The sequence below is a fragment of the Manacus candei genome, unplaced genomic scaffold (assembly GCF_025592945.1).
Source record: "Manacus candei isolate 608988 ecotype Guabito, Panama unplaced genomic scaffold, ASM2559294v1 h1tg000048l, whole genome shotgun sequence".
NCBI lineage: Eukaryota > Metazoa > Chordata > Aves > Passeriformes > Pipridae > Manacus > Manacus candei.
The window spans coordinates 770,022-795,841 of NW_026138096.1; the positions used below are offsets into that span (position 1 = coordinate 770,022).

The following is a 25,820-nucleotide window of genomic DNA, read 5'->3' on the forward strand; positions in this document are numbered from 1 at the left end:
TTCTTATCCTATCACTTAAGCTGGGAGTAAGGTGAACTGTCTGAGGCAACAGCTTTCTTTTAAGGCAACTCTCCTCTTTTAGCATATAATAAAAGCTTGGAATTAAGGATAGAGTTAGAAAAGGTTGGAGTTAGCTAAAAGCAATGCCAGTTTGATATGAAACAAATTCTTATTGAGTGAACTGATTCAGCAAGAGAAAAAGGAAGGAGATCTCTCCTTCCCATGCAAGAATCTGAACAACACGTGGCTGCTGTCCATGAGCTGTTTCAGCTTGGAAGCTGGAACTGACTCATTAGATGCATCTGGTGTCCCCAGGGAAGCAAAAGAAAACACTGGCAGCAATGAAGAAAAGATGGTAGAAGCCATCTGAAGCAGAAATCGGCCAAACACCCTGTCTGCATTAGAGCATCATCTTCAAGAACAGCATTGGGCACCAACATGAAAACTGAGCACTCAAAGACATAGCAAAGGGGTACAGTACGTAACACACCTTTTGTCTGGGGAAAGAAATCCCATAATCTGGAAAATACCACCTCAAACCAACAGGGAAAAATATTAAGACTTCATTACAACAACGGGCAACAGGCTAGCATTGCAGTGAAATCAATGCGAGCAAATATGCATACAGAAGTGTGGTCGTAGCTTCCATAAATGTAGAAAAATATGATTTATAAAATCCTACACTAAGAAATTGTGTTAGTGAGGAGATGTTGAAGAAGTTTTTTTCAGTATTTCTATGATAAAAAAAGAGTGAGAAAGAGCTACACCAAGGGGGACGAAGATGTCAAAAGTCCCACATGTTGCTTTATCTGCTGTAAGGAGAGGGATCACCAGTTACCACCACCCCACACATTGAGGTGCCTCTCTGGACTTTCATGTCCCTTCCTTGCCTGCAAGAATCCAATATTCTTCATATTTTGGAAATGGCATTGTAGTTCAAAGACGTTCTCTCATGAAATTGTCTCGGAAACAACATTTATCAATGAGAAGGCATTTAATATTTCTCACAGAACTGTTATTTTCCTGGAACAGGGTCTAGTGGTCTGTTTCAGGGTCCAGCAGGCCCTGAAACCTAGCTTGTTCTCAATCATAATGTAGCCTTATTCTCAGCAGGAAAGCTGATAACGTGCAAGCTTTTGTAATAGCTCATGTCTATGGAAAAATGTCCAAAACTTAGTTTCTGCACCTGCTGTTTTCAGAAAGAAATAGGTGTGACATCCCTTTCTCCTTGAAGAGGTGATGTCATAAATGTGGCCACAGTGGTATGTTTCTTCATTTAAGAGGCAAGGTGAAAAGTTAGAGAAATACACCCCTGAGAATTTTGAAATTTCAGTGCTCCATAAAGGACAAAAATTTTATTGCCAGCTTACTGTAGATCCATCTCTCCAGAGCCTCATTGCATCATCTGTATTAGCATGCAAATCAAGATGACATAGCTGTTGCTGACTAATTTCAAATGCAATATTCACAGCGCAGATTCACTGTTGGGATTGTCTTTGGCAACAACTTCATCCATCTCTGCATGCTGTTGACCAGAAACTATAATTTTCTTCAACTAGTAAGATAAACACGAGGATGACTCTTTCCCTCATGTGCTGAGTTCATGCCTATTCTCAAAAAACAGTATTTGAGTCACCTGTCAAACCCCACAGGTATTGTATTCATTTATGTCTTTCTTCTTCTAACTACTTTGATTTAAGCAGAATCCCCTAAAATAGTATTTGTTTTTTCTCTGATTTCCACTTAAGATATAGGAATTTAAATAATGTTCAAAAATGGGTATAGATAAAAGAAGGATGACTGCCCATTTATAGATTACAAAATTCTAGGTGTCTGTAGTGTCTGTCAATAATTGTAATGATAAAATATCTTAATTATAAGTTAATATGGATTCTTACCCTCTTGTTCTATGACCACTGGTGGTCAGTCTAACTAGGGAATCTGAAAATTTTCCTTCCTGAACAAGGAATGGTCATGAATCCAGAGCATTTTCTTTAAGGAGCAGAACATAACAGCCACAGTATGATCAACTCAACATAGTCGCATAGAATCCAAGTCTTCAGCTTTGTAACTGGGGATCATTCTGCCCATCAGGGATGCCCAGGCACTTGTTTTGTTGCGCTCTTGAACTCTAAGGGATTTTTGTAGTCCTCCAGGACTCCCTAGTCTGGATTTTTTCCTCTAAGGGAGGAGATTCAGGGGACATGCTAATGACTGTGCAGGTAGGGGGAAGGTTGTCCATGCACCGAGGGGCAGTAATCAGAGCATGCTGGCACTGCCCTTGCTATTGCAACCATGGGATGCTGAATCTGGTTCCCCACTGTCACAAAAAAACCCAAACAGTCCTAATGCTTTCTTTTGACTTCCAGCACTGCCACCTTTCCCCACATACCCCATCAAAAGCTTTCAGTGCTGTCGAGGATGTGAACTACTGATAACTGACAAAGTCAATTTGTGGTGAACAAAGAAATTTTTCTCAATGTTTTCAAGGACTTCACAGGGACAAGGCAGCTGAGATACTGAGCTATCTCAATGAACTATCTATCAACAGCCCCTCAAGGCAGAAACTACTTGCTAGAGCAGCAGCTGACAAACTGACAGAGAGATGACATTCAAAGAAAGAATTGTTTTAGTTACCATGTAGTCTGCTTCAATATTATTTTAGAAAAAGATGGATGCAGATCTTACATTACTGCAATTGCAGATTTCAGGAAACATCTCAAAAGCCACAGATAATATCTTAAAAATATAACAGAAATAATTCCCTCTGGAATAGCAGATTTCCCTCCCCTCCCCCTGCCCAGCAACATTTAAGATATCAAGTGTGTTAGTTACTTCACTGGACTGCAGAAGTTGGCAGTCACTCAAAGTTGCATTAACTAACATCAGTTGATAACCTCTGTTCCAGCAGGTTCACAACAAAAAAATTCATGTTCCCATTACAACCCTCCATTGCAGCAGCTCACTTAGAGCAGCTTCCAGACTTGCTTCACATCTGCAAACTGGCATTTCAGTGCATTGCTTCCTTGCAGCCAAGAGGTTTTGCATTACAGACACCACAGTCCTTGTAACTGGTCTCAGCTCTCCAAACAGGTCCGATGTGGATATTTTGCTACTTATGGGTCAGTTTTGCTGATTGTCTTGTCAACACTTCTGTTGAGAACTTTCTGGTAGGTTTGGAGGGTTTATTTCTACCTCTGACCCAATGGGATGATTGTAGGCACACAGGACTGTGTCAAGGATTAAAAGCTGTTTTCTTTCCCTCTTACAAAGAACCTGTTTATTTATGTGTGGCAATGAATGGACATATACTTTCAGAATTCAGGAAAACTACCTTCAGTTTTCTCTATCTTCATACTCGGTCCTCACATCTGTAAGGCCAAGAGGTGGTATACAGGGATATAAATACACATGTGCTGAAGTGTTGCACAAGACCAGTAATGGATAGCAGAGCTTCACAGAGAGAAAGAGATCTTGAGATAGACACAAGAGAAGTCTGTCACACATCAGAAGGTAATCTCTTCATATTGCAAGAATTTATTAAGGAGAGCCACTCTCTGAGTTAACGCTGCTGTCAGGTAGCCTGTGGTCTTTGAAGTCTTTGAACATTTGCAGTCTTTAAATAATTAGAATTGTCAGAAAGAAAAACGGTCTGTCAATCAGAAGTTTTCACAACTTCTTCTCATTTATATGTAGATTTCTAAACCTGAAAACCTGATATTGTCAAACAATATACTAAAATAGAACTCTTCAACTTCAACAATTTTTTTTTCTTTTCTCTTTTCTTTTTAACTCTTCAGTATTGGATACAGAAGAGATCTTAAATCTTTCAAAGTGGAACTGGAGGAAATGCTCTCTTTAGGCAAAATTCTAGGTTTGATCAGTCCACTTTTGTTTTGGGTACTGACTGGTCCCAGAAGATGCCTGGGGGAGGAAACCATCAGGAAATGCATAGCATTAGGCAGCAATTAAATGCCAGGCACTAATTAAAGCATCCATTAGCCTTGGGTATCAGTTTACAGGGGTTGTCAACCTTCATGCTTTGCTTACATTGTGATCTACTTTGCTTGTACCTGCAGAGATGGGGATTAGACACTGAAATCCAAACAGGGGGACAGTTTGGTCCATCAGCTGTGCTGGGGCATGCTGTCCCCATCAGACTTCTTCTGCATCCCAAGCTTTCTCTACTCCAGAAAGGATGAACACTAGCCATGCTGTTTATGGAGTAAAGAGAGGCTGATTTGAGGTGCAAAAAGAGGAAAACCTGTATTCTGGAACAGTCTGGGATTAAGGGTTACCATATCCTGAATAAGTGAGAAAGGAAGAGGTTTCAAGAAGTATTGGAGAATGAGGGAAAAAGAGAAGGAAAGAGCATATCCTGCATCATCACTGAGCTCTTCTAACACCTCTCCAGCACTATGAACCCTTCAAAAGCCTTTTAAAAGGTGGAGGCAAAAGCTCCAAAGCTTGGTTGAAATGAGGCATTTCTTTTCTTTCAAGTCAGGCTGGTGCCTTGTGTAAAGACTGAGTCCATGCTATAACATCTTATGTCATTATAATTAACAAAGCCTTTGATAATATGTGCAATAATCCATACTTAAGATCAACAAAGTCAAGTTTAAACAGTTCACACATGTCACAGACTGTCTCAAGTGATTTCTTTAAAAAGCAAACTCTTCAAGTGTGAAAGTCAGGGAGAGAGGGAGAAAAGAACTACAATTTTTAGAGCAGTAAACTGATATCCAATAGCAAAACATTTGGATGAAACTGTGTATATGACTTCTTTTCCTTGAAAGAAAATTATTTGAGATCTATTCTTTCCATTTTTGTTCTCAAATTTATTCCCGATATAAGATCTCGTGTTCTTAGATACTCCACTCATCAGATTTCATAGCTGTACCTCATGAAAATGAAACTGTAGAATAAAAAAGATCAAAAGATTTTGCTCAGTTGTTTCCATAGGCACTACATTATTTCTTCTGGGAAATTGTGCAAGGGGAAGATTTCAACCTGCTCCCAGTACACATCAGAGTGAGAAAGCAATTCACAAGTGAGGCAGCTCCTTTTACTCTTTTTGTTGCTTATTCTCTTTGAGCTCACATCAGACTAGTGCATTTTGCAGTTGGTTTGTAACTTGAAAACAAAAGTTGAATGATTGGATGAAAATATGTCATAACAAACAATCCTAAAACACATGTGGTTTATTGGTTTTCAAGCTAGGAAGTGACATCAAGCATCCAGATACGGATACTTTTCATTTAGTGCACGAGTACTGCATAGTAAGACAGAGTACATTCCTCTCTGTAAAATATATGCAAAACTATTTAAAGATGTTAAAATTCAAAGCCATAACCATCTGCTTATCACAGACATCTGTTGCTTCAAAGCAAAGGACTATATGAAAGGTTCAGAAAGCTTTAGAAATCAAAAGATGCATTTGCCAAGAGACTAATGGAACACATGAATATACATAAATTCAAAAACTATAACAAACTGCTGTTTTCTCCCTGGAGTGCCATTGAACCAGCTAGGTATGAGAGAGGTGTGTTGCAAAGAAAAAAGCTCTTACCCATCCGTGTACTGAAAATTAAACTTTTTGTCATTCCCCAAACACTCTTTGAAAAACAACATGTTCTTCCTCCCTCATCAGAGAAGTCTGAATTTCACATCAACCCCACTCATCTCTGACTCGCTCCTGTCAGTGCACCTTCAAGATGTGATTCTTTGTCTCTCTGCAAACTTCTTTGTACAGAGCCTTTCTCCATTCTCGCTCAGGGAGGTGACACCCCAGTGTCACTGGAAGCAGCACACTGCAGCTCTGCAGCCCAGCATGTCCATTAATTTCTTTGCTGTTTAGGCACCCAGGTCTGACTGTCTGGATGAAGACAAGGAAGGCTTTTCCGTTGCCTTCAATGAATCATGGGCATCTCTGCCAGTGGACAGTGCCCCTCTCCCCATGCGGATCTTGCATTGCCATGGAAATAAATAAATCAAGAGGAGGACTGGGAGAGGTAGAAAGCTATTTAGGGCAGCATCCATGTTCCTCTGGGCACCTGATGCAAGAGGAGATTGCAGCACTGTATCTGCAAAAGATAAAGCTGGTATTGCCCTGTGGGTCTGTGGCAGATTTTTGTTGTGAGGATTGGAAGGCAGGATTTGCATCTGTCAGACATGTGGGTTTGGCTGCTAAAAGTTGTTGCAAACTGGGAAAAAGTGTGAGGCAAATAGAAGGTACAAAGTCATAGGGATCAGGTGCTTTTGGAAAGGCTACAAGGAATGCAAGGGGACTAGAAACTGAACAGGAAGATACTGAGAAGTCTGAGTGCATGAAATTTTTTCTCAGGGTAGTACCATCTGTACCTTGTCAGTGGAGCTAATCCATCTTCCATTTATTTGTTACCATATCTGCATATTGGTAGCCATCAAAACGTCAGGGAGGATCTCACAGACAAGAGGAGAAATTTGGCATTTCAACACCTATTTGCCAGGCCTATTGATATCAATAAGTACTAGACAGAGAACGAAGAAATATTTCTTGATCTTAAATTACATCATGAAGCTCAGAGAAAGGTGATCTGTCCCCTGCAATAAGTTCCAAATAACCATACAGGAAGTGATTATTTTAAATATGAGCATGAACATAAAGATGCATTTTATAAAGAAATCAAAACATTTCTTCTGTCATTTAATTTTTCTCTTAGTCACGTTATCTGTGACCCCTTAAACATCACTATAAATCACATAGAATCCCATTGACCACAAGTTCCACAACTTTTGGGTTCACTGACACCACTTTATAAACTGCCTTTCTCCTCTTTGTTTTCCTTCACACAGTCTTTGTATTTCCCTGCCACATTCCCATTGTCCTTGAAATCAAAGAAATCAGAGAGTTCTCTGTGTTGGTCACAAACAGAGAACAGAAATGGTCAGCAATCAGAAAAGCAAACAGAGCCTGCCTGAGGCGTGTACAGATTCTGCTCTGTACACTACTCACAAGCAAAACAAGGTAAGATATTTATTTATTGTGCTGACATACATGCATTACTCAAAGGGACAGCAGGATAATGACATTACTAGTATTAGGAAATTCATCTTAAGTTTAGATTATCTCAGAGTTTTTACGAGGCAAGAGAACGTACAAAGTTTGCTTCAGCTAAATAAAGCCCTTTACTTACATGGCTTGCAAGAACTTCCAGCAGCTGTAGCCTCTGACTTGCACTGCGTACAGATATTGTGCCTTGCTGAAAGCCTCCTAAGTTTGACACAGGAGACAGCACATAACTCACCGGTGCTTTAGATTGATAAATCCTTTAAAAATGCTCTCAGATGTTTTTTTATCAGTGGTACGCACTGACAGTAGACTGCAAAGCAGAAAGCCTGTCTGGTGTTATGAGGAAAGCGTTCCCCCTCTACTGAGTCCAAAAAAGAAAAAAAAAAAAAGAAGCCCTTGACCTCAACAACTAGAATAAATCTACTGTATCTGCTGGCTCTTTTCTGAATGCATACTTGAGCAGTAACATAAGAGCGAGCGATCGCAGCGCAGAAACCGTGGCATGTGTGCTCTGTACCAGGAGGGTATGTGAGCAATGCTTCCAGCACAGGCACAGCAAAGTGAAAACACAATGCGTGTTTTCGGCTTTTAATTTTTTCCGATATTTTAAAAATAAAACAAAGATGACAGACTTCTCTACTTCAATTCATGGCTCCCAAGTGGCAGTGCTCTCAAGCTCTGTCCCCTCTGCTGGCGTTCCTTGTCTTCCATATGAGGTTACTGCTGACTTTCTATTTCAAACCTCGATTTTCTGAGAATCTCTCTGTATCTCAGCCAGGAAATGTAACCCAGACTGAATTTTAGCATTTCAGACATCACAAATGCAATGAATCGCCTGCAAGAAAAACGAGTGTTTTTCAGATTTTTTTTCTCCTTCAGAAGATCTGTTTACTTTTTTTTTTTCTCTCCCTCTTTCCTTTTGTCTACTTAAACTTATTAAACTTCATAAAAACAAGCATAGCTTTTGGAACATGTCCTCAGTAGAACAAATATGGAGATGAATAAGAAAAGCAAAATAATGACATAGCTTAAAATAGGTAAATGTAAGGTTTCAGGAAAAAAAAATTCCTTGCTCCATTGTAAAATTACACTTTCAAGAATAAAGAAAATAGTTTAAATGTAGTAATATAATTCTTAGATGATGAGGACAGAGATTTTATGTGGAGGATGAAAAAACCTATTAGAGGAGTAGCAAAGATAAGAAAGAAAATCAAAGTCCTTATTCATTCCATTGTATTCAGTTGCAAAAGAGGGAAAAAGAGAAACAAGCTTACAGTCTAACATCAAACTTTAAAATATTGTAAATGCAATTTTTCTGGTTTTATGAAACGTAAAGATAAAACAAACAAACAAACAAACCCTCAAACCTTTTAATAAGCATTTCTAGCTTAAGGAAATAATAGTTTTTAATGATGAATGATCAAATGATCTCTTTTGTCAACTGTATTTTTCCCCTTGTGTGACAATGGACTTGAAAAAATCCCCTACACATTTTTTTTCTTGAACCTCAGACTTGGGTTCAGCTTTTATTTTTGCTTCTTTTTTTTTGTAACTTTATTAAGACATGAAAACACACGTACAACTTCAAAGTCGTTTATTAGTAATTAAATTGTCTCTCCCAGTTGTAGTTGACTAGTAGCAGTGATACATTTTGTTGAATATGAAAAGCCTCAGTTTCAATTTAGTTTCCATTTGTATCATTTCTTTTGTCAAATACTGAAACCCTAAGTCTGCAATAAATTAATTTTGACTCTTTTCAGCTGCTCCTGCTATTTTCACCTTCTCATTCTCCACTAACATTTTCAAAATATGATGCAGTGTCAAATCACACATGTATATCTTGAATTTCAAATTATTTGCACTGGGGTTTGGTTTTGGTTTTGTTTTTTTTTTTTTTTTTTTTTTTAATTAAAATACATGTTTGAAAGCTATTACTTTAAAACTGTTGTGAGAACAAGTGTTATTCTTAAGATACCACACTACCTTTTGTCTGCAGTGGGTTCAAGTCTCACCTAGGACTCATTCCCACAGGTGGGTGCAGAGCTGCCCTGCTCAGCCACGCAGAGCTGAGCCTGTTGTCACCTGCCGTGCAGGACCTCTCCCCTCTCTGCTAAACCACCAGCAAGGATGCTTTTCCTCCCTCTCTCCTGGTTCATCTTTTCTATTTTTGGAAAATAGCTAGGATTTTTTACTTTTACTCTCATTTTATGATGTGGAGACCTTGTGATCTGGTTTGTAGGAACAAGGCTTGGCACACGGGACTGCTCGCACACGCCCGGGTTGCAGGCAGCAGTCCCGTGAGCAGGGTGTATCAGAGCCCGTCCAGCTTTCTGTCTGTAACTACCAGAGGCTAAACTTCAAAAACTATGACCAGGGAGCTATGGCCTGCTGCTTTGTGAAGTGTTTAGAGACAAGTAGAATATATACCTAACTTCTGAGGACCAAACGGTGTTGTTTTCAATACCAACATCTAAAACACAGCAGTAATTTGTGTGCCAGCTAATTATTCCAAGGCACGACTTGGTTTCTGCCCCAGGAATCTGGCTTCTGACTGAGGAAGAAACAAGCCATTGGGCAGTGCACTTGCAGCCCCCCAGGCATGGACGATGTCATTTCTCCCCAGCCCGTTTCAGCCACACCCCGACTGTGTAAGCCCTGCAAGCCTCTGGGTACTCTGTTTTGCTGTGGCCATGTGCAATCTTGTCTCATGACTGGAGGCAGCTGGTCACTGCAAATGTCATCTGCTTTACTGAATATTGTATATACATTCACAGATGTTTATATAGCAGTTAAGAAAATAGTTACCAAACTAAGGGTCGCAGCTACAACTGCAATTGTGAATGTGAACATGGAACCTTGGCCAGGACCCCATGAGCTGTAACGCAGATGGAAAAGTACAACACATGTAGGATGAAGTCTGTGTCGTGATCAACCCCATCAAAAATGTTAAAATGGTTTTTCTTCTTCTTCCTTTTTCTTTAACCCTAGAGGCAGCGTAGACCTTGATACATAAATTAATGTCCTGTGTTTCTTATTTATCATTCAAACAGCACCCAAGAGATTGGTTGGGCTGTGCTGCCTTCAGGCTGGGAGTGCTGCTCGGATGGCATGGCACTATGGTTATCTCTGAGACCCTGAGAAAGTAGGTCCCTGGTGACACAGTCCATTGAACTATCTTAATGAAACTTTTTTGAAATCGTCTAATTTTATGCACAGTTTTAAAAAATTTGGTCATCACAGGGATATTCATCCCAGTAGCTGTTATTTCCAAAATCTTTTACTTTATTGCTCATACACAGAGCCAACAGGAACCACAAGGCTTAGTTTCACTTTTTCATGTAAAGGCTGGGCAAGAAGGACTAAAACACTGATGCAATGGTGATGTAAGATGACATGGCAGGTAAATTTGAGCTAGAGAGCATATTTCCTAACATGATAAACTTTCATTACCTTTAGATGGTTCATGTGGACATAAACTGTGCCATTGACTGACTCCATGGAGGCACAGTCCTGACTAAAGGCACCTATACTTTTTCTAGGATCAGTCTGGAGACACATGTACCAAAGCACTTTTGGTGGAGGCATCAAGTTGCCCTGAGTCAGTTCAGTCCAGCATGACTTGGTCTGTCCCTGATGGAGGCAGTCTATGTCCTGCAGCACTACTTTGGGGGTGTGCCCCATGGTCTTCAGTGCTCCAGGAGGATGTATTTGCAGAGGTGCAGTGTTAGAACACAATCACAGGGGTAATTTGGGATGGAAGGGACCTTTGGAGTTCATCTCATCCAACATCTGCTCAAAGCAGGTCTAATCAGCTGGCAGCTGTCTCTGCAATGATGACTATTATTCAGAGTTTTCCATGCCATGCAGCACATCTGACCCCATTACCCCCAAGAGCAAGGAGATGACTCAGTAATTATGATCCAGAGGGATTTTGCATCCTTTATCTCAGGTAATTACAAGCTCGTGATTATTGCAATAGCTGATTACCCAGTCGTTTCATTATACTTACTGGCACTGAAGCCAGAAAATAATATCTCATTTTACAGATGTGGACTTAGGGCACAAGGATGACATTAGCCAGAGATCCCAGTCTGTGCACAGTAAGAAACTGAGTGGTCATCTCTCCGGGCTGGCATTGTACAGGCTGTCAGCCCTCTGAGCATTCCTGCTATTAGTTAGCTGTTAGTTATTAATAGCCACCTTGCTATTACAGATCGTTTTTTGAAGAAAGGGGTGAAGTAACACAGCATTTGTGAAACACCAGCTATGTAATGGGTTCCAGCACTGAGGCTGAAAGTGGGGGAAAATTAAAAAGTGCTGCACATGTACACTGTTGCTGTACATGTGGTAGGCAGCTGTACTAGGAATCATCAAATGAATAATTCTTCCTAAAAAATAGCCAGTCTGGAATGGGATCTAAATTAGTAAAAGCTGGTTCTGGAAAACAGGAAAGGTCCCCATGATCTCTGCTGCTGTCAGTGAGAATTTATATTGCAGTGATCAAACACTTTATGAAGGTGAGTATTGCTGTAACTTGTTTAAAGTGGAGGCCTGGAAAAATATACTTAAGACACCCGCAATCAATTTTCATTTTGAAATTCAGTTCATACATAAGGAGGGCTTGGGAAGAATTGAAAGACAAGATAGCCTTGTCTTGAAAGATAAGAATGTTTATGTTTAAACAAGTGGCTCACATGCATGGCCTTCACACTTCCATCTCATGTCTATAGCTTTTGGTGAGTAATGCTCTTTTATACATGGTCCCACCATGGTGTTATATATATAAATGGCATGTAGCTAGGAAACAATGAGAAAAATGAAAAAAATATAGTATGGGTCACACATCTATGCTTGACTGGTTCTGCTTCTTGTAGTGATCCAGTTAAGCTCTTTGCAACCCTTATGTGGATGTCCCATATTACCAACCCCAGTTCTGGACACAGTGCTGCATACCTGCTCAGGTTTGCCAAGGCAGCCAAATTAGGATTGCAGAATTTTCTCACTTGAGGTGAGATGCTAATGGCACTTGTTCATGTGGTCTCAGCTAGTGTAGGGACTAGTGAATAATGGGCAAGAACTCAGGGGCTGCAAATTCCTGTTGATACTTCAAACTGCACATTAGAAAAAGGAAGAATTCTGACTTTTTAGTTCATAATTTATATTAGTATGTTATTAAAATGCAAAAGGTAAATCTTTTTAAACCTGTAGTGTGTAATATCTTGTCCATATGACTTCTCAGTCTTGAAATCCAAATGGCCAGTCCTTGAGCTGATACAAATCAGTGCTGCTGCACTGATTGCAGAGGCAGCATAATTAATTTAGAGCAGCAGAAATTCTGGCTCGAAACTGTGTGGAAGCATATATATTCCCTTTCTGGTCATGTGGGTGCCACTGGAAGATGACTCAGGACCTGACAGCTACCATGGTTTTATATCCACATCAAAGCTTTATCCTTAGGCCTTCTACCATACCCCATGGGGGCTGAACATTTGGTTTTGAATGCTTCACTGAGCTACATAATTTAGGAACATCAACAGCACATAATATGAAAACCCATCAAAAGCAAGTCTCATGCTCAGATGCAAATGTCCTGAGCCTGCACTCAAGGAGGTGTGTGATCTATTTGAGGGTCAGAAAGAATATTTTATTAAATTGCCTTGCCTCTTAGAGGTCAGACAAAATGGACAAAGCCAGGAGATGCTTTAAGGCAAGGACATTCATTCTCTTCCATTGTGGGATGTTCTTCAGCCAAAAGCAAAACTCATTTCAAGTACTGCTACATCAGGGGTAGCAAGACAAAAACAAACTCCTCAGGAATTAGAGAGCAGGCTTTCTATCAGCAGCTTGTGTCACTTTCCCATCAAAAATCTGCTGCTCATGTACCTTGAACATGATTGTAAAACATTAAGTTTAATCTTTCGGCGGTTTGAGAAAATGGTCCTTTATGCACAAATCAAATCTCCCAGAAGTTAAATCTGTAGCCCTTTCTTCTCTGCAACCTTGGAAAAAACAATGAGGAATAAACATAAGGGCCCCAGAACATAATGTTCAAGATATATACGGGAATTTGAAGCAGCTTTCCTCCTTCAAATTCATTCATCTTTTCATCAGGTCTGGAGTGAGGTTGAGGTTATTTCAGACAAAGCTATCTAAAATATCGAAGCAAAATGTTCTTCCCTTGCAATGAGTTGCAACCACTCTCCCTCCTACAAGTACAAAGCTTTCAGATATGAGGGTGTCTCTGACCATCCCTCATGAACACAGAATGAGGAAAGGCACAAGAAGTACAGGGCTGCATTGCTGGTACAAATGAATTGAATGGCATTTCTTCATTTGGGAAAAGGCTCCAAGATTAAAAAGCAGATTGCAGGTTTGCAGAATAAACTGTTGCTGGTGCCCCCATTGCATGTAGCTTAAAACTACTAAAGTGATTGTACTTGTCTGGATTGAAGTATAAAAATGGTAGGTTTTTAGAAAAAAATTAGAATTGATTCAGGCCTGTTCAAGCTCAGTGTTGTTCCACTTGTCTTCAGTTTTCTTCTCAAACCCCCTGTTTTCCCAGCTCACTTTATGTATATCCTGTGTGGGAGGGATGGGAGTGTAGTGGCTGGAGCAGAGCACTGAGGGCTCTGATTCCTGCTCCTACTACTGCTGTTGATGACTTGCTTTCCTTCTGGTTTTCTTCTATTCTCCTTCCCATTCATCCCTTTAGCCTACCTGACATTTGGGCTTGAAGAAAAGTTCCTTGAAATCCTGGTAAATTGTCTAATTCTACCATTTAATAGAAATAATGGAGAAGAAGGATTTCCTGTCTGCTCCAGCTGCAGGAGATGCTGCTTACAGTGGAAAAGACTGCTAAGGAGAGGTGTACTGGTCATTGCAACAGCATCCCACAACCTTACCACTGTTTCAGTTCAAAGCTGAATTTCCAGAGAGCTGCACATGAGGCTGTTTTGCATTTTCTTACAACCCACTCAGCAGCTGCAACTAAACCTGAAACCCCGATGTCCAAAGGCAGTATGCTGTGCCATGGCTCCAGTACGGGCACTGACACCCCTGCGGTTGCAGGGGCTTATTCTTGCATGTGAGACCCAGGGGTCAGCCTGTGACATTGGGTCCCTTTCTGCAGCAGGGGCACCAGCATGTGAGGAATAAGGAGCACTGCAGTGTCTACCAGGTAAGGACACCTAATTAAATCCTTACTTTTAAAGCTATAGCTGAAGAAATTGGTACGGCTGTCTTTTTTCTGTGTAATCAGGCTGGGTTTAGTGCCGCAATTTGCAGATTGAGCTCAGTATTCTTCCCATTTACCCCATAGGCAATAAACCCATAACGACCAGGGTTTGGTTAATGCCATGCTAATGAACTCTGCTTCCCTGTGCACCTTATTCCTGGCTGCACAGCAAGCCACAGCCACTGGGACCGGCCCCACTGAGCTCTGGTGTTCCCAGCCTGGTATCCTGGGGTGGGGGGTCCGTGGGCTGCTGAGGCCCATATGAGGTATCTTCTGTTTTGTGGATGCCCAGGCATATCGACCATCCTGCTGCTGTTTGGGGTTGCCTTTTCCCATCACCTTTCACAGACACACAATGCTTATGCTGTTAAGGTCTTTTTGAGGCTACTGCACTGCTGTTGCATGGCAGACGTGCTGTAGCTGGGTGCCAGCTGCCTGGAGAGGAGCCCTTTTCCATGAACAACAACATGAGCTATGAGCAGTAGGAACTGGTGGTCTGAAGTGGGTGTCAGCAGAAGCAGGGCACGTGTATTGATTGCAGGAGCAGGGTATGTGTACTTTTTGAAGGCCGGATGGCTCGATATCTGTGCATGTGCTGAAATATAGATGATCTGAGGTTGGCCATAACCTCCAGCACTGACACAACACAGGCAAACCCAATAATTTCCTCAGTCTGATCCGAAATGGGCTTGGACTCAGGCCCCTTCCCATCTGTGTTGTCAGCCATGTTGTGGAGTGAAGTGGGTGAAGTTTCTGTGCAAACCCATGGCACAGTTCCCCCTGCCAGGGCTTTCAGCATAGGATTCTCTGGCACCAGGCTGTCCTCCAGCCATCACTCCCAGGCAGCCAGGGGGGAACTAACATCCCCAAAAGCAAGAAGGGGTACACTGGAGTTACCTCTGAGGCTTGCCTCTGGCACCTGTGCTACGGAGGGCTGCAACCTCTGTTACATCTAAATAATGTTCTGAAGGTCTAAATAGATAAATATTGGAGCTGTTGATGAAAGGAAGCAGTGCCAGCCACTTTTGGCCAGAAGAATAGGAACGCATCCCATTGCCTCAGGTTGAAAAGGCTTTGGATGTTTAGGACTTGCAAAAATTAGAGGGAGGAAACGTTAGAAATGATATCTGACACATATTTGCTTCATTCATAGACAAATTAACCTTAATCACCCAATTTATAAATCAGCTTTAAGTGAAAGGGCCCCTCCTCACCCCCCACTGCTGCATATTTTGGGGATTAAGTTGTTTGGTTTTAGTGATAAATTAGAAACATCTGCTTCCGCTGACAGCTTGGAATGGAGGCGCATACGGGAACGTGGCTGGCTGGGCTGCTCTAATGTGGGGGGATTCAGTACCGGGGCATGGTCCTTCCCACCTCTGCCTGTGGAGTCCAAAAGGATCAGGCTTGTCCCCCCTCTGCACTGGGACTCGGTGGGCCAAGGGAGGTGTGTGCCTGCTCCTGGGCTTGTTCAGGATGGTTCCTAGCGAGGCAGGAGCAGTGGTGAGCATCTCCAGCAGTTTGCTCTCTGCAGACTCTTCCTTTTAAGGGTGTCTTGGCACTTCTTTTGTGCAAGCAAAACTGTTTCTGCTATGGGATCATCAAGTCTTGATGTCAAGGAATCCAAACCTTGTGCCAGAGTCATTGTGGAGGTTGCTCAAGGATGAGCAATGATGGCAATCAGTGGCCTGGCCATCCCTTCCGATGAAGAAAATGGTCCTAACTGAGGGAACCAAGATGTTTTACAACTCTGGCATATCCCTGCAGAGATGTCATAACTTTCTGATTGCCAAGGCAGGCTGGAAATGGCCAAGAGATACATCACATCACAGTACTTCACATGGGCATTCAACTTGTGCAGGAGGTATGAAAACAGCCCCCCTGGCTACGAGCCATTATCTGCAGGAGGGGAAAGCTGGGGCTGAATCCTGCCAGATACAGCAATACAAATATAACCTGGCCATCCCTGGAGCTGCACCCATGGCAGACTCAGTCTGTGCATCTCCATGAAGGATTGATTTGACCTTGGTGTGTCCTGACTTTCACTGCAGAGGTTTAATACATGCCCTGTTGGGCTGCAGAAACAGACACTTTACACACACCAGTCAGACATTTTTTTCCCAGCCTTTGGCAGTCAAAATTCTCAGACAGAAGCCCTGACTCTCAAGGACAGAGTATGACTGCAGAAAGGGAGAAGACAAGATGATGGGTAGTTTCTAACAGCTCCTATTCCCAAGATTCCCTTTTTTTCCCCTGGATATTTTCTCCAGGTGAGTTTAAGGATTATCTACATTTAATCAAGATTTCCCCATAATCTATCAGAATCTGTAAGAACAAGAAACTCCAGGCAGGTTCAGAACAGGCTCTCAGACCAGCATTACAGAACAGGTCCTACAAGCTGGGCACCTCCTGCTAGTGCAGGAGGCACTGTTCAAATGTGACACAGTGAGTGCAAAGTGTATGTATTTCTGTCTGAGAAACTCCAGACACAGAAATTTTTAATCAGTACTGAGGTGTGTGGTCTGTCAGCATGCAGGGGATTATCCTAGGCAATCCTGCAGATGAAACTCTCAGTTCTCCTTAAAAAGCTGAAGGCAGTCCCCAATGCAGCCTCTGAAACCCCATTCCAATGCAAAGCAGCATCATCCATCTGTAAAGATGAAGATACAGAGAAATGCAACCTCTCCATTAGAGAAACAAATAAATATTCATTGCACAGTCATGGAGGTCCATGGAGGCTATGCAGCACAGCCCCTCTGACACCCCAAGGGCCAACCCTTGGCAGACAGTACGTGCTCTTTCTGAGGGTGCAGGAGAGAGGGAAGAGGTAATAGGACAACCTGTTTCACAACTAGCCAGGACCCCTGGTCCTGCTTATCATGCCTAAACTGTTTCCATCAGCTTGATCTTGGCATTCCCATGAGGAAGACTCAGATACATGATGAAGTTGATGATGATGAAGTTGAATCAGTAAAGGGGATGCTTTTTCTTTATTTTCTTTTCCCTTTACCCAAGATAGGGAGAGAAATGAAAACGCCCTTCTTCCAGGAGAGGAGCTGTGATCCAACAACCAGGACTTTATGCAAGCTGTTTTGCTGGAGCATAGATTAACCTGTTCCCACTCTCAAAATCACTGCCTCTCCCTGGAATAATTTTTTGCTGCCCCACCTCAAATCTGGTGCTCAGAGGTCATCTGCAGGCATGTATCGCCGCTTTCTAGCATGAATGTCTGCAATGAATAACACAAACAGTAACTGAAGAGAGACCAAAGCAGCCTCTGTATTTCCACTGGAAAATCAGCTCTCAGGAATCTGGAGAGTGCCTTCCCACACCATTTGAGCAGGTTACAGGGTGGCCCATCAACCACCATGAGTCTGGGGACGAATGGCTGCCAGCAAGCCCTCCTCAGAAGCCCCCTGTGAGGAAGTGATAAAGGGGAGCCCATGGGTTAACACACAGACACACCAGAAAAATGGAAGGTCTAGGAGGCTACCAGGTTAGTAATTTACAGGAGGGAAATGATAAAGGAAGTGAAGTTGGAGACAAATACAGATGTGTGAGACTGGGAGGGTGGCTAATGCAGGGCTATGATCAAAGGGTGTCCTCAGGTTTAGGGGCCTAAAAAAGGACAGTCTCTGGAAGATAACTTTCAGAACACATCTGTGCAGAGCTGGAGCTTATAAAGACTCAAATGAGCCAATTGCTCTGTAAAATAAATACCAAGGTGGTGTCTAGAATAAGGAATGGATGCAAAGAGTAATCTAGGTGTTTCTCTGCACTCCCACTGCTTAGTGACAGAGAAAAAGGATTTGCAACAGCAGTCTGGGATATGTTAGGAAGGCGGGTTCAACCCCCAGGCGCACTGAAAGGCGCTGTGCAGGAACATCAGTGCAGGGCTAGCAAGGCTGGCGTAACATCAAGTTTTTATAGACTGCTGAAAAGGGAAAAGACTTTTGGTCTTGAGTTGTAACTGCTAGTGAGAATAGCAGATGCATGTTCCAGCACAGGGAGAGTCCCCCTCCAAGAAAAGGGAGAGTTTTCCTGGACAAATCCAGAAAAAGGACAGACTTCTCTCTTTTTTTCCAAGGAGTAAAAAACCCAAAAGAGGTGCCTCTCTCGGCAGATCACAGATCAGTTTCCCCTGTGCTGCAGTGATGGGACTCCCACACTGGCCTGAATCCAGTCACAAGACCAGTGGAAAGAGGTGGGGTGAGCAGTCTGGACACACCTTTTCAGCTCTGCCATTTGAGCTCTCCTTGGTTTTCTAGCAATGTCACTCCCTGTTTTTATTGCACATTTTTTAAACTACATTTCGGGTCCCACCTCAGCTATTAATACCCTCTCCAACTCACTTTTTCCAGAAAGAAAAATATCTTTATTAAAGAACATAGCAAAAATGAGAGAAATAACACAGAGTGCATGAATTACATGCGAAAAACCCATCCCCCTACTGAACAGTTCCCTTCCTTCTCCAGCTTTAACCTTGGACTCTTGACAGATGTTCCTGTTTGTTGCAAGATGTCTGATTTTGGGTTTGGGGTCTTTCCAAAGGGGAAGGGGAGAGTGTGAACTGCAAATAGGATGGGTGGCCTGATGGTGTTCAAACACAATCAACTATTTCCCTTAATTCTTATTTGAGATTTGGCCTCCACTCCTGTAGGCTGCATCCCACTTGGGTCTGAGGGACGTGATACTCACAGGGATGAGGAAGATAAATCCAGTAGATAGACTAAAGATGAGCCAATACATTAACTCCAGCACAACATATGGACTATCACATCTCTCAGCCTAGGAAAGATTGCTCCCCACAGATTTCTGCTAGGTTTGCCCAGACTAAGTGAAACATCCCAGACAGTGAGACTTTCCTCCTCTTTCCCTCTTTCCCTCTGATTATTTTATAACTGTATAACTCCCACTGCCAGGATATTTTTCCCAGTATGCATAGCCTATTCTTCCCCTTTAAAAGTGGTCCTCATTTTCCTCTGTGATAAGAATTAGCTTTATACTAAATAGTTCTGTCCTTTCCAACACCCCCCCCCCTGAAATGTGTAGACTGTTTGATCACATGGCCCTATCCCCACTCTAAGGCTTAGTGAAACTTTGAAGACTTGAATCAGGTGCTTTGAGCTTTCCCATCTGCATCCAACAATAGGTGAGGCTTGGACAGAACCAGGAACAGATTCACACTGCTTTTCCAAAATGAAAACTGAATCCTAATTTATGAAGAACAGGAACAATTTATTTCAGCATTGGGAAATCAGAGTAATCTAGATTCCTTCTTCAGCCCAACAGAGAAACTACTCTACTGATCTGTACCTCTTACTTTGGAGAGACTGGGAGCAGAAATGAATACCCTTTGCTGACACTTGCAGCCTGATATCTGTGACTAAAATGTAAATCTCAGTAATTATCTCACTTGCAGTCTTTGTTTTGGGGAGTAGGACCATGAAAATGAGCCTACAAAGACTCTAGATTTCTCTGCCAAGGCAATCACATAATTGCTTTGCTGTCCTTTTGGCTAACAGAGAAGCCACTTCAGCAGTGAAAATGGAGTTTGACCTGTCTTCTATCTGTGACAAGCAACTCACGGGAATCAGAAACGCTGTATTTTTTCTCATCATCATGGCTAGGCTTTGCAAACGAAGATTTGGGAAGAACTCTACCCACACTTGCTACAAGCGCGCTGGATTTTTTCTGAGGAACTTTATTTGTATAAAAGGTTACAGCCTTAGGATTTTCACTCCTGCGTGAGGTTAAGTTTGTCTTGTCAATCTAAGTTCTCATTTTATCATTTGCAATGTATCCCTTTGGTAATATGGATGTTATATGATCATGCAATGACAGTATATGTAACGTTGATGTAGCATCTGTTAAGGACTCTGGAAATTAGGCTTACCAGTGCATGGGACTGACCTGTGAATGGACATGTCACAGCAAATTAAGGATATAAGCCAGCTCTGTGAATGGGGCACAGGAACTTCTCCTGCAGGCACTCAAACCCAGCCCTCAGAATATGAATTTCCATCTACCTTCTCACCTTGTCACTGTGACTGAACTGTGGATAAATGCAAAAGTGAAGTGTGAAGACAGAGGGAATGAAATAATAAACCACTACATTCTTTGTTTGCATCGTTCCCTGTCATTGCTGCTGAGCCCGAAACAGCCCCTGTGTCTGAGATACTCAGTTTCATACACCTCCCTGCCTCCTGTGTCATTAAGCAACATGGAGCAGGACCAGCCTTTACCACCTTTACTCCCACCAGCCCATCACATTGACGAGGAATAGGCAACCACTGAGAGAGGGTAATACACTTCCCAGTCCCTACTCCACGTAATCCTCACCCAGGTGATACCTGATAAAGGTGTCCCTGCCTCTACCTTTCCAGAGTTCAGTAAGGATGGTGATGGTGGGCTTCCCACTCAGCACAAACTTAACCCAAGGGCAGCTTCAAAGTGTACCAGGACTTTAGGATTTTCTCCATGACAGTGGGCAGGCATATCAGCTCCTCCACTTCCAGTTTTTATTTTCTGCACTCTTTCCCCTGTTTCTCTACTGTTAAATTAATTTCCTACAGTGTGACCCACAGGGACACAGCATCAGGGGGATTGACAGCCCTACATTCTCACCAGGGTAAATCTGCTCCAGTAGCACAGCTGAAGTTGTCCCAAGTCAGGGAAAACAGGGAGCAGGCACTACAGGAAGAAGGATTTTCTGCCTCTTGAATGCAGCTGTAGAACCCAATACTTGTGTGATTTCTGAAGCAGGTTGCTATTACTGAATTTCCATTCCATTATTGCTCCAAGGGTTGTGGGTAATGCTGTGCTCACACCCATATTTTCCTAAAACATCAGCCTGAAAAGCTTCATCATTTCCTTGAAAATGATTGGGATAGAAATTAGCCACCACTGTGAGTATCAGGTTTTGGGCAGCTGGCATGCAGGCAGTGCTTTCCTCAGCCTCGCCTGGGTAATGGTAACCAGAGACCCAGGGGAAAAAAGGGAGCAAGAAACTGCTAATCCATTTACACTCTCACCTACCCAGACCAAGACTGTGATTATTCACTCTACACTCTGCATTTCATTTGTATTTAACAACACACATTCTCTCCCCAGCCTACACACAGGCACAAAGCCCATTGCTGGTAGCAATGGAAGCACAAAAAGTTAAATGACCTTGGAAAAAACCCAACCAAACAGAAGAAACACACCAGCATAATAACAAATGGATATATTTGTGAAGGTTTAGTAAGTTAAATGCAGGAGCTTAACTTTGCAATAGCACAGCCCTGAAGCAAAATGATTTATTTGGTATTTATAATTTATTTTTTTTTTGCAAAACAAGTTTCTATGAAACCATAGCAACAGCTGCTCAAGTGAAGATTTGGAATGATGATGAAATCACTCACAAGCAAAAAAACCCAAATAGTCTTTGGTTTCGGTTGTTAGAATGTAAGATTAACACTAGAGAGAGAGAAATATTTCAAAATATTCTAGGTAATTTAATCACCCTAAACTCTGTGAAAGGTAGACATTTAAAACTACTTTTTTTTTTTTTTTTTGCCAGGAAATTACATCTTTGATTTTCAAAACAATTTGTCTTCTAATTTTCTGATGGGAATGTTGTGTCCATAAATGTCCAAGTTTATTGCTTTTTTCTTACAAGATACATAAATAGATTTCACAGAGACCTTACCGCAGTCTATTTCTAACAGAATCCCATGTATTCCAGCAAAAATACACATTTTTCTGAAAAGTCCCTCTATTGCTTCCCCTTCTCCAAATGCATTTCAGAGAAGTCAGTTCAGGAAAGTAGAATCAGTTACAACTTACCCTCACACTCGAGTAGATGACATCGGATTTTTCAGGGAAAGCAACGTGCTCCGTTTGGGTAGTGTAAGAGTTGTAAATTCAAGCCAACGGGCAATTTTTGGTCATTCAAAAGCCCTTAAAGCAAATTCAAATGCTGTGATGACAAATAGGGTACTTTGTGAAAAGGTATCTGAAGCTTGATTCTCTCGCATGGAGTTTTGTAACTGTCTGTCTCAGCTAAATAAGCTCTCGCTTCTTTCCTCGGCCATTTGCCAACTTTTCTAATTTAAAGCAACTGTGAGCTTGCTGTAAAACTCTTTCTGGAAGGAGCTCAGTGTATACCATGGAGCAAGGAGCAAGCATGTGCTCCAGACTGACGTGGTATGACAGAATCCTAACAGGACATGGGGCATATCCTCCCCGAGGTAACGTTATATCATCTTTGGAAAGCATGATAGGCTAAGCTGCCTCCTTCTTAGTAAAAGCACAGAGAAGAGGAAAAAATCGTGCTGATTCTGGCATGTTGTCCCCTCAGCATGGGATTTGGGAGGAGCAGCATCTGCCTCAAAGTGCAGGAAGAAGCAACAGCCTCAAATACATAAAGTGCTCAGAGCTCCCAGATGAACATGGACACCAAATTGGCCAAAAGACACTAGTCCTTGTCTGAGGCTTTGGGGACAGGACCAGAGGTTTCCTCCAGGGCTTGCTCTGGAGTGTAGTGTGAGGTGCCTCTACTGTGGGGTGTCTGAGGTTCGTGGTTGAGCACAACCACAAACACGTTGATTTTGGAGAGTTTCAAACTTGGGGTTTTGGAATTGGTTTGGTTCAAAATACGCTCACGGCAATGATCCTACCTCCTGAGACACTGTCAAGCTTTAAATAACAGAGGCATGGTTTTCAAAGGCATCCACTTACTGGTCATGGTTCTGTTCTGCTTTGCTCAAATTAAGAGAGTGAAGTATGCAAAATGTTGTTCATACAGGAGAGTTGCCTAGGCCCATGTCAAATTCCTCCTTTTTACGAGGAACTTATTTCAACCAGTTATGGTTGGCACATGTGGTGTGCATTTATGAACCTATGAAATAGGTCCCCTCTTGTAAATATGAGTTTTCTCTGCAGAGTAGCTAAAAGCAAACAAACAAAAAGCCAAATGATAAAATATTGTGATTTGGGAAATTTCAGTCTCCAAGCTTCCTTGTGGGTACCATAAAAAACTTTTTTCTTTTTCTTTTTTTTTTTTTTTTGTTAATGAGGGTTCTGAAAAGTCCACCTCAGACTGTACCCCAAATCATTCAACACTTTTGGAAATGCATCCAACTGACCTGCTGATGTTAAGGTGACATAAGGTTTACTGTGGTTATTACTAAGTGACTTTGGTTTTGTCAGCCATATTTTATTGTAAAACTAATGAAAGTGAAGATGGAATCATTAGACTGAAAATTTCAAAGGTGTTTGATGGCCCTAAAAGAGGAATGAATCTTCTCTGAAAATACAAGTCAATGTCAGGATGTCACTTGTGGCATGGCTAAGAAAGATCTTGTTCGTTTGAATGTTCTAATTTCCATGACTCTGAAATATTAAGTATTTCATATTTTAAACTGAGAATTAAAACCTGGAGTCCTGTGCATTCAAACATATAGATAAAGTATTGCCCAAAGCTGGAAGAAAGGGTTTAAGGAAAACCAAACTTTTTTTTTCTTTTCTTCTAATGGAGTTTCATTTCAGCGCTAAATGGCAATAACCAGGATATAGAAAACTGTTACAAAACCATATGGTGCTGTGAAAACTTCAGTATATGACTTCACAAGTCTCAATTTTCCCCCAAATTATTTCTACCAGAATATTTTCATTTTGCTCTATGGATCTGCTGGTACAGCTTAGTTGCTGGTGGGCAACAGTGAAAGTAGAAATACCATCCTGTCATGTCACTTAAATGTACCTAAGTCATTTCTGTATCTTAATTTTCATTTAGTGATCAGGCATTAGGCATATCTTTTTAGGTACTGAAGCCTCTGAAAACTTGTACCTGCATGCCTGTGGGTGTTAAACAGAAGTTTTAAAGATTACCCAGAGAGTGTTGCCCTCATTCTCTCAGTTGATCTCTTTCTGCTTCTGTTCAGGAAAGCATGAGATGATCCTTCCTCGTCCTGATAAGTCTTTCTTGGGGAAGCAAAGGACGTTGCCCATCACATGGGAAAAAACCCCATGTTTTTTAGCAGTCTGTGGAGAAGACTGGCAGGAATTATGAACCTGAGCTCTGCCACTGATTCATACCTAGCTCTGGGCTAGGAATCTTCCTCGCTGTCATTTATTTACCTGCCTTCTAGGAATGTAACTAAGGCTAAATAGCCATTGGTGAAGTAGTAAATAAGATTAATCACACTAATTTTATAGCAGTAATAATTAAAAATCAAATATTCCTTCTAAGCTGTTAACATTTTATGCCCTCTGAGACTACCTGAGTAGTTTTCTGTGGTCCACAACACAAAGTTAAAGAACCAGCTGCCAGTTCCGCTATTGGGTTATAGGGAAGGAGGCATAAGGGGAAAGATGCAGCTAAAGCTTTGTCAGAGGGCCAGAGATATGAGCGCCAACATAGCAAAAGTCCTACAAGGAAGAAGTTGAATCTATTTCATTTGCTTACCAGGCTTTTCAGATTAGAGGCAGGAGACAAGGGTAAAAGTGAAGGAAAAATTGCAAAGTGCTGTGCAAGCCTCAGAGAATTAAGTTTTCAACAGAAAAGAAGAATATTTTGGATGAAAGATTTTATATTTATAGAGTGGTTCACTGGTGGCCATATTAGGCTTGTTTTTAATCCCTCTAAAGTTACAGTTCTAGGCAACTATTTCGTATTTTAGCACTTCACCAGAACATTGATTTTCTTGCTTTTGGCGGTGTCTGGACACAGCTTAGGTAGGATTGAGCTGCTAGCTGCAGCACTGAGCTAGGAACTGCTACTTGGCATTCATGTCCTCACAGGTACAACAGAACAACTAACATAGGGTTTAGGAAAAATGGAATCATTCATCTCGGAGAAATTTCAAAGGGGAAGAAAATGCCCCTTGGCTCACCAGTGAGTGCAAGTCTTCACATGGTCCTGTAAGTGTGGACATGAGTTGCATCTTAAAGACAAAAAACATGAATGTTTTTAAGAGATGCATGAGAATGCATGTGCTTTAAGGAATATAGTTGTCACACCCTTGACGAATTGTGATCCTTAATCCTCTCAGGTGGCAAGCAGCTGAGACTTTTTCCTGGTGACATCTTTAAGTCCCATCTCTTACCAAAGTATTTTAAGACTCAGCATGTTTAAATAAGTATCAAGAATGTTTCCAACACAAGTATCTGAACCAGGAATCAAACAAAATCCTTCATCTTCAGTGAACCACTAAGAAGTTGTTTTGTTGGCAGGAAGGAATTATGATTTTGTGGCATTAAAAAGAGAAGTATCCTGTGATGCTGGAATTTGGGATTTTCCTGTGTTATGGCTGAATGCACTGAAGTCCATATAGTACTCAGTTCAATCGCCAAGACGTGGATGTAAATGTAAATGCTCAGGATTTCAATTGCCTCAGTATTGAGAGAATGAGCAGGTTTATAAGGCCCAGTGAACTCTAGGAGGGCACAAAGCCAGAAGCCTAATTCTCTCTCCCCTCATACAGGAGACTGGCTTCATCCTGGTAAACAAAAATATGTCACTGTCCAGTGGCCCTAAATGAGAAGAAA

The 25,820-nt window shown here is 41.7% G+C and overlaps 1 protein-coding gene across 3 annotated transcripts in view; it reads right to left on the reverse strand.

The window, feature by feature from the left end:
- C1QTNF7 (C1q and TNF related 7) overlaps nucleotides 1–25,183 on the reverse strand; it is a 53,645-nt gene extending 28,462 nt beyond the window's left edge. Inside the window, exons 1-2 of one of the 3 annotated variants that reach the window (XM_051798484.1) lie at nucleotides 25,166–25,183; nucleotides 22,116–22,229 (exon numbers count right to left, since the gene is read on the reverse strand). The gene's annotated coding sequence lies outside the window, so the exon portion shown is untranslated. Of the gene's footprint in view, nucleotides 1–7,175; nucleotides 7,746–22,115; nucleotides 22,458–25,165 lie in introns of those variants that run through there. The other 2 variants (XM_051798483.1, XM_051798482.1) reach the window with 2 other exon arrangements.
- Between the last annotated feature and the right edge of the window lie 637 nt (nucleotides 25,184–25,820).